The sequence below is a fragment of the Tenrec ecaudatus genome, chromosome 9, assembly GCF_050624435.1.
Source record: "Tenrec ecaudatus isolate mTenEca1 chromosome 9, mTenEca1.hap1, whole genome shotgun sequence".
NCBI lineage: Eukaryota > Metazoa > Chordata > Mammalia > Afrosoricida > Tenrecidae > Tenrec > Tenrec ecaudatus.
In genome coordinates, this window is record NC_134538.1 from 163,346,960 (window position 1) to 163,356,069 (window position 9,110).

General features: G+C 41.7%; 1 pseudogene; it reads left to right on the forward strand.

Annotated features, from left to right (window-relative positions):
• Positions 1 to 971: 971 nt before the first annotated feature.
• LOC142457395 (U1 spliceosomal RNA) lies at positions 972 to 1,122 on the forward strand (annotated as a pseudogene).
• Positions 1,123 to 9,110: the final 7,988 nt, after the last annotated feature.

Here is a 9,110-nt window from a genome sequence, read left to right on the forward strand (position 1 = left end):
GGCCCAATCGTTGGCGCTCTTATTCGCGCCCGCCGTTAGGAAGCAACGATGCGATTGGCTGACGACGGGCCACTGCCAACCAATCACGGTTCGGCCGCGCGCGGAGGCGCCGAGAGACTCTCGGGCCCGCACGTTGGGAGGACTGGGTGTAGGGCGCATGCGTGGCCCGAGGACAGGGCTGAGGAAGAGCTTTAGCTGCCGCTGCTCCCTCTTTGTTCTCTTAGTGGACTGCGCGGCGCCTCAGGACGGCGGCGGGCAAACAGGTCTTGAGGGCGACAAGCTGCAGGGCGAGACTGGTCTGCGCGCGCCTGTCTTGGCGGGAACCTCGGGGCGGGGGAGGGACCGCGGCCTAATTTGAACCTATTCGTGTCGGGGGCGTAACGGTCCCGAGTCGTGCTGGACACCGCTGCAGTCACTCCACGTTTCCCGGGAAACGCCTTCGTCCCGCCGGTGCTGGAGCCGCGAGCTCCTGTCAGCGCTACAGGTCGGCTGTCCTGGGGCGACGCCGCCGCCCGCAGTGGTTAGACACGGTCTGAGGTAAACCCGGAGCACGTGGACGCGCCTGCGGGGTTCAGGATGCCGCACTAGGCAGGGCTCACCCTCAAAGAGACAGGACAAGGCACTTTTAGTGAGGTGCACCTGGGGGTGGGGGGTTTGTCCATTCACACTCAGACTCCGTATATTAGCAGTTTAATAAGGACTAGGGAAATCGTGGGGATTTTGTATCTCAGTGACTAGAGAATGGTTCATTTCGTGAGGTTTCATTCGTAATCTCACCTTGAGTGTTGAGAAATGTATGCAGGTAGCTAAATACAAAAGGCGTGTGCCGAAATAAAAGCACGCTTAGGAATCGATGCCAAAAGCACAAAAATAGGCCAATAAAAAGGCTATAAAATTTCAATGTATATAAAATAACTTCATTTGTCAAGTAATGTTCACCAACACATTCATTTTCCATGGTAAAAGTCTCCATACTTACCTGGCAGGGGAGATACCATGATCACGAAGGTGGTTTCCCCAGATCGAGGCTTATTCATTGCACTCCGGATGTGCTGACCCAAATGTGGGAAACTCGACTGCATAATTTGTGGTAGTGGGGGACTGTGTCCATGCTCTACCCTAAAAAAAAAGTATCTCCATTTAAATCACGAATTTGCCCTTGTCCTAATCGACTTTTTAGAGTTACAGAAAAGTTGTGCAGAAAATAAGAGAGTTCCCTATGTTTCACCCACACAGCCACACTGGATTTCTGGGATTGGAACTACCTAAGGGCGTGGAGAGCCAAGTCTTTCTCCTCAGAGAGGCTTGTGGTTCAAACTGGGCTCGCAGTCCAATGTGTAACCAAAGAACAAACACCACTGCCATCAAGTCGTTTCCAACTCCTGTACAATAAATCTTTGCCAAGGGTGTTGGTAAGTTCCAAGCACTGACCTTGAGGGTAGCAGCCCAACACCTAACCCACTATTGCAGCCTGGCTCCTTATTTGACAGCTTAGTCTATGGACATTTCCAAGACCAGCTCTTTATAGGAGCAAACAGACTTCCTGAGGGGGAATTCTCACTAGCTGTCATTTGAAGGTCAGAAAAAAAAACAAACAGTAAACAACAACAAAAAAATGTAGATCAACCTGAATTTTTAGCAGGTTTTCCTTGTGACAACTATCTAGTTCTATTGAGCTGCTGCATGGGATTGGGATTTGACAAAATGCAGTCATTATGTGGCCCCCATTACAGTATTGTACAAAATAATAGCCTTGAAAATCCCTTGTGTTCCACCGATTTATTTTTCCCTTCTCAAAACTCTTGGTAACCAATCTTTCTGGACCTTAAATTTTACCTTTTCCACATTGTCATGTACTTGAGATTATACAATACATGGTTTTTCTAGATTAGTCTTTTACTTAACAGTATGCATCTTAAGTTGCTCCATGAATTCTCATAGCATACTTCATTCCTTTTTACCACTGCGTAATATTCTGTTGTTTGGATGTACCACAATTTCTTCATTCACCTGTTGAAGGACATTGGTTGCTTCAAAGTTCTAGCAATCACAAATAAAACTGTTGCGTGACATTTTTTTGTGGACATAAATTTTCAATTCACTTGGGTAACCAAGAAACACAATTTCGTGACCATGTTAGTTTTCTGGGATGGTTTTCCCATGTTCTTGCTTCTCAATGCTGAAAGAACACACGGCAGAAGCACTTTTGTAAGTCCAGGTAACTTTTAAGAGGGAAGAGGAAGTTCTGGGTCATACTATCTCAGTTAGTACACACTATCTGTGGAAAGTGTTCACAGCTGCACATGGCCATATGGAGGGGGTGTGGGGGAGAGCATGAAAAAACATGTGGAAAATGCCTGAAAGGGGAGACCACACAACCAAAAAAGGAACATGACAGAAAGGATGAGAGAGAGAGCCCCTGCCCTACCTTTCTGCTTTCTGTCTCCTACAACCCCCCTTGGAGGGGTGGGAAGGGGTGGCAGGAACAGGCATGATTGAGGGTATTGGCCATTCTTGGTGACTGAGTTAAGGTGCATATATGATATATGGTTTCTAGTGTGCATACCCAGGTGGCTTTAATCTGCCTGCCTGTGGTCTTTAGTCTGAGCATGCCCAGCTTTGGATCTTCCCCACAGATTTCTAATGTGCGGCTAACTTCTTTCAAACCCTCTATCCCTAGTCTGCCTGCCTGTCATATGGTATTGCTATGTTTAGCTTTGTAAGAAACCGCTGAACTCTTCCAAAGTGACTGTTTCTTTTGCATTCCCACCAGCAATATATGAAAATTCACGTTTACTCCACATCCTCTTTAATATTTAATTTCTGGCATATTAGATTTTTAACCATTCTAGTGGGTCAGCAGTGAACAAGGAAGACCAAAGAAGAATGGAGGCATTTGAATTATGGTGCTAGGGAAGAATATTGAAAATACCATGGAGTGCCAGAAAAACAAACAACTGTCTTGGAGATAATACAGCCAGGGTGTTCCTTAGAAGCAAGGATGGTAAGACTTCATCTCACATACTTTGGACATGTTATCAAGAGAGACCAGTCTTTAAAAAAGGGCAACATACTTGGAAAATAGAAGGTCAGTGAAAAAGCGGAAGATACTCAACAAGTTGCAACAATGGTCTCAAAGAACCATGACTCAAGACAACACGAGAACCTACTCAAATATGGTATTTCAATGTTTTAGTTTGTAGTTTCCTAGTAGCAGTGGCATATAACACCGAATTTTCTTATGCTAGATTTCTATCTCTTTGGCAAATCACTATTCAGATCTTTTCCCCACATATTTGTCCCTCTTTTCAGTCTTAGTTCTCTATTTTGGATACATCCAGTTACCATCAAGTTAGTCCCAACTCATGGCAACAAAACAATTAACAAGGCCTTACACTAAGGCATCCTCACAATGGTTAGGGTTGAGCCCATTGTTGGATTTACTGTGTCAATCTATCTCAGTAGGGTCATTCTCTTCTACCCTCAACCAAGCGTGATATCATTAGATCTTGACCTGTCCTGATAACATGTCCAAAGTACTTCATAAGTCATTCCATCTTCCCTTCTAGGGAGCATTCTAATTGTACGTCCACCAAAACAGATGTATTTGTTCACTGACAGTGTGTGGTATATTTAGTGTTAACAAAATCATGATTCAAACAAATCAGTTATTTGATCTTCCTTACTCGTTTTCTACTTTTTGCTTGCATTATTGCTCAAAACATCTTTTTAACACCTCAAGAGATCTTGCAGAAGTTTTTCCCAAGGCAATACTTTTTCCTTGGGCATTGACTCTGACTGCAAGTAGAAACTCTGACTTCAATTTTTTCTCCATTTATCATGATGTTGACTATAGTTCTAATTGTCATCTGCATACCATCTCAGATTATTTGCAACACATACAAAATTGAATACATTTGGGGAAAAGATACAACCCCGTGCAACCTTTTCTGATATTATACCAAACAGTACCCCTTTGTTCTGTTCAAATAACTGCCTGTTGGTCTAAATGCAACAGTAAGTCAGGAAGTATTAGTATTAGAGTTTCTTTTCATACATGCATGAGTTTATTCCAAAAAAATACATTGGAAAATACAGGTATCAAGGGATGGCAGCAGACCAAATCTCCCAGTAATGCACTTGGTCTTGGTCTAAGGTGCCTTTTTTTTTTAACTCTGCCTTAGGGGGGAAAAAGTTGGTGACAAGGCTGATACTCAATGTTTTAACAAAACTTAAGTGAACATCTCCCCAAATCGTTGAAACTTTAAATACGTTTACAGGATTACTCCCACACACAAAAGATTTTAGGTGGGTCAAACATTTTAATTTTAAGGAAGTCAGGAAGATCTCAAAGTGGCAAAAGAAGGGAAGACTATGACCTTCAACAAATGAGGAGTGGCTGTAGTCCAGAAACTAAGGAAAGAAGATATTATTAACTCCATTGATACTAGCTCAGAATTTGAGGTCTCAATTGTTGGGCATTTTTCATATTTAGCATACTTCTTGGCCTCAGCAAGCTTTCAACTTGATGGATGCCAAAAGCATTGAAGTTCAGAGAGCTGATCTTTCCATCAGTCTTTAAGCCAGATCTAAGCTAATAATGATTGTTTGGGTGTGTGTGGTTTGGGTTTTGTTTTGTTTTGTTTGGGTGGTTTGTTTGGGGTTTTTTAGTGAATTGTAACCAGGAACAAGTCTTGAATTTACCAAAAAGATCTGGAGAGCAAGGTGCAGTCAGAACAGTGGCTTTCAAGGGAATCTTCTGGACCAAATAAATCTAAGGATTTCAAGTGAGCAAAGGCAGTGGACAGTGATCACGATAGGGAGTCTCAAGTGACTTAGGAACATTATAGACGCTTATTAGGAAAAGTTGTAAGGAAATTAAACGCTGCATTGATGAGGAAAATTTAGAAAAGTTGCACCATGAAATTTTTTTCCATTATGACAACACACCTGTTCATTCTTCAAGAGTAACAAGGACTGTCCTATGATAATTTTGTTGAGAACCACTACCGTATTAACAGCCCTAATTTTGCCCCTACAAGCTTCTATTCCCAAAACTCAAAATTTGAAAGGAACCCAATTTGAGTTTCTAAGGATATAAACACCGCCATCTTAACGTGCTGTAAATCATGGAACGAAAAGTTCTTCCAAGAAGGATTAAAGAGATGGAAATATACCACCAGAGATATATAGACCTAGATAGGGAAGGTATGTCAAGAAACAATAGCTTCAGGGGTTGGAGTGGAGACGCAAGCCTATCTGCAGACAATTGGATATCCCCCGCCCCCCCAACAGAAGGGTTATAAGGAAGGGGTGATCCAACCACAGTGCAGTATAATACCGAAGAATCACATCATTCCTCTTGTTCCTGAATGCGTCCTTCCAACACCCCCCCACACATACTACCATGACCCAGTTCTACCTTACAAATCTGGCTAAACCCGAGAACACACATTGGTACAGATAAGAGATTTCGACACATGGAATTCAGGACAGATAAGACCCTCATGAACAGTAGTGGGAGTAGCAATATCTTGAGGGTAGGGGGATAGTGAGTGAAGGGGGAGAAAAAGAGAACCCATCACAAGTTTGGATATAGCCACCCCCTCCCCGCCAAGGGGATGAATAACAAATGTGGGTAAAGGGAAACAACGGACTTTGTAAGGTATGAAATATAATTGATCAAGGATTCATGAAGGTGGGAGAGGGGGAATGGAGCTAATGCCAAGGGCTCAAGTAGAAAATGTTTTGGAAATGCTGATGGCAACATATGTACAAATATGCTTGATACAATTGATATATGGAATGTTATAAGCCCCAATAAAATGATTTTTAATAGCTTTACATTTTTATATTTTTTTGTTTAAAAAAAGGTTTCTGTGTTATAGTAATAAGTTAAAACTTAGCCACAGATTCCACAAGAGCACAAGACTGTTCTGGAATTCTTGCTCTCAGTGTTACATGGAATTTGTCATGATCCACACAGTCAAATATCTACATAGTCAAAAACTAAGAGTTAAAAATATTTATAGGTATTCTCTGTTTTCAGCCAAGATCTTTCTGACATCAGCAATGATAATCCTAATTCCATGTCCTCTTATGAATCCAGCTTGAGTTTCTTGTAACTCCCTGTTGATATACGTATGCAACCACTTTTGAATTATCTGGTAGTTGTAAGATACAAGTCGTTTCCAACTAAGTAAGCTTCTATGCCATAGAAGGCAAAATTCCCAATCATGCTCCATAATTTGATAATTTCCAAATTCATTTGTTGGCTCTTTTTATCAGATAACCCAAAACCAAGCTCGTTGCCACTGAGTCAATTCTAACTCATAGTGGCCCTGTTGAACAAGGTGGAACTGCCCACTATGGGTTTCTGAGACTATAAGTTTTTTTTCTTTTATATTGTCAACTTCAATATTTTTTTGAGATTATAACTTTTTAAAAAATCATTTTATTAGAGGATCATACAATTCATATATACATTAATTGTGTAAAGCATATTTGTACATTCATTGCCCTCACCATGTTCAAAACATTTGTTCTCCACTTAAGCCCCTGGCATCAGCTCCTCATTTTTTTCTCACTCCCTCCCCGCTCCCCACTCCCTCATGAGCCCTTGATAATGTATAAATTAGTATTTTGTCATATCTTACACTGTCCGACGTCCTCCTTCACCCACTTTTCTGTTGTCCGTCCCCCAGGGAGGAGGTTATATGTAGATCCTTGTAATCAGTTCTCCCTTTCCACCCCACTCCCCCTGTATTGTCACTCTCGCCATTGGTCCTAAAGGGATCATCTGTCCTGGATTTCCTGTGTTTCCAGTTCCTATCTGTACCAGTGTACATCCTCTGGTCTAGCCAGATTTGTAAGGTAGAATTGGGATCATGGTAGTGGGGGGAGGGGGAGTGGGAAGAAGAGAAAGCATTTAGGAACTAGAAGAAAGTTGTATGTTTCATCATTGCTACACTGCACCCTGACAAGCTCATCTCCGTGCCACCCTTCCGTAAGGGGATGTCCAATTGCCTACAGCTGGGCTTTGAGTCGCCACTCCATACTCACCCTTATTCACAATGATAGGATTTTTTGTTCTGATGATGCCTTATACCTGATCTCTTTGATACCTCGTGATCGCACAGGCTGGTGTGCTTCTTCCATGTGGGCTTTGTTGCTTCTGAGCTAGATGGCCGCTTGTTTACCTTCAAGCCTTTAAGACCCCAGACACTATATTTTTGATAGCCGGGCACCATCAGCTTTCTTCACCACATTTACTTATGCACCCATTTGTCTTCAGCGATCGTGTAGGGGAGGTGAGCACACAATGATATGATTCTTTGTTCTTTGATGCCTGATAACTGATCCCTTCGGCACCTCATGATCACGCAGACTGGTATGCTTCTTCCATGTGAACTTTGTTGCTTCTGAGCTAGATGGTGAGACTAACTTTTTACGAGAATAGAAAACCTCATCTTTCTCCTTTAGATTAATAGTTGTTGTTTTTTTCAAACTACTGACCTGTGGCTAGCAGCACAACACATAACCCATTATGCCACCAGGGATCCTTTTTATCAAGTAAGTGTGTTGCAAATCTTCTCCCAATCTGACTTGTCTTTTCATTTTCTTAATACTATTACTTTTTCATCCAGCAATTTAAGCCTATAAAAATCTAACTACTTATCCCTAAGTTGCTCATTAAATTCCTTGATTTAATCTGTTCTTTAAATAATAACCTAACTTTAAAGAGAAATTACAGTAGAAGATAGTAATGACAAGTTGAAAGCAATGGCTATATAAATACAACATAGTATAAACTCGCAGAATTGTTAAAATCGTCATTATTCCCTCCCCGTTCCCTCTGCATTACAATTCCTATTTGCCCTTTCCCGACCCCCCCCATATGGTCCCACTCATCCACCACTTCTGGCTAGCCGGAGCCGTTTGCTCTCTGTGACCTCAAGAGCACACTGCACAGGGTTAACTGCCCCATCCAGATCGGAGTCCACTCTTAATTTCTCTCATCCTCCTCTTCTCTTCTCCCTGGTGCTCTTTTTCTCGGTGGGGGCGTGGGCAAAAAAAAAATTTTTTTTTTAATCGTCATTATTAAGACCTAACAACAAAAATGAAGCAAGCTCACTGCCAATGACTTGGTTCAACTTATTGCAACCTTATAGGATATAATAGAACTGCCCCTGTGGTTACTGAAGCTGTAAATCTTTTATGGAAGCAGACATCCTCATTCTACTGTGGAAGGACTGTTGGGTTTGAACTGCTGACTGTGCTTAGTAATCCAACAACGAAGCCATTACAACATCTGGGAGAAATGTTAGCTAGATCCTGAAAAAGACATGTGATCAAAATTGGACAGTGAGTGAAAGCACTCGAGATGGGAATGAGCATTAACTGAGTGATTATGTGAAATATAACTAGAGCAGACAGACACCATTGTGAGTCAGACACTAGAGAGCTCAATGTGGCTGTAATAATAATGTTTAATTATAATATTAGGTGCTGTTAAGTCAGTTCACAACCTATGCACAACAGAATAAACCACCAGGCCCTATACTATCCTTAAAATTATAGTGTCTGAGTCCATTGTTGCAACCACCACGTCAATCCAGCTCATCAAAGGTCTTTCTCTTGTTAACTCTGTCCACTTTACCAAGCATGATGTCTTTCTCCCGGGACTGGTCTCTCCCGACATCTTACATGTCCAAAGTATGTAAGATGGCATCTCTTCATCCTCACTTCCTGGCAGTATTCTAGCTCTACTTCTTCCAGGACAGATTTGTTTGTTCTGAAAATCCACAGTATTTTCAATATTCTTCAGCTCTGTCCTTCAAATGCATGAATCCTTTGATCTTACTTATTCAGTGCCCAAATTTCACATGCATGTGAGGTCATTGTAAATACCATGACTTGGATCAGGCACACTTTAGTCCTCAAAGTGACGTCCTTGCTTTTTAACATTTTAAAGTCTTTTGCAGCAAATTTGCCCACTATTATAAATCATGTCATCTCTTAAATGCTGCTTTCATGAGCATTGAGTATGGATACAAGTAAGATGAAATCCTTGACAACTTCAATCTTTTTTTCTGGTTTTCATTATGTTG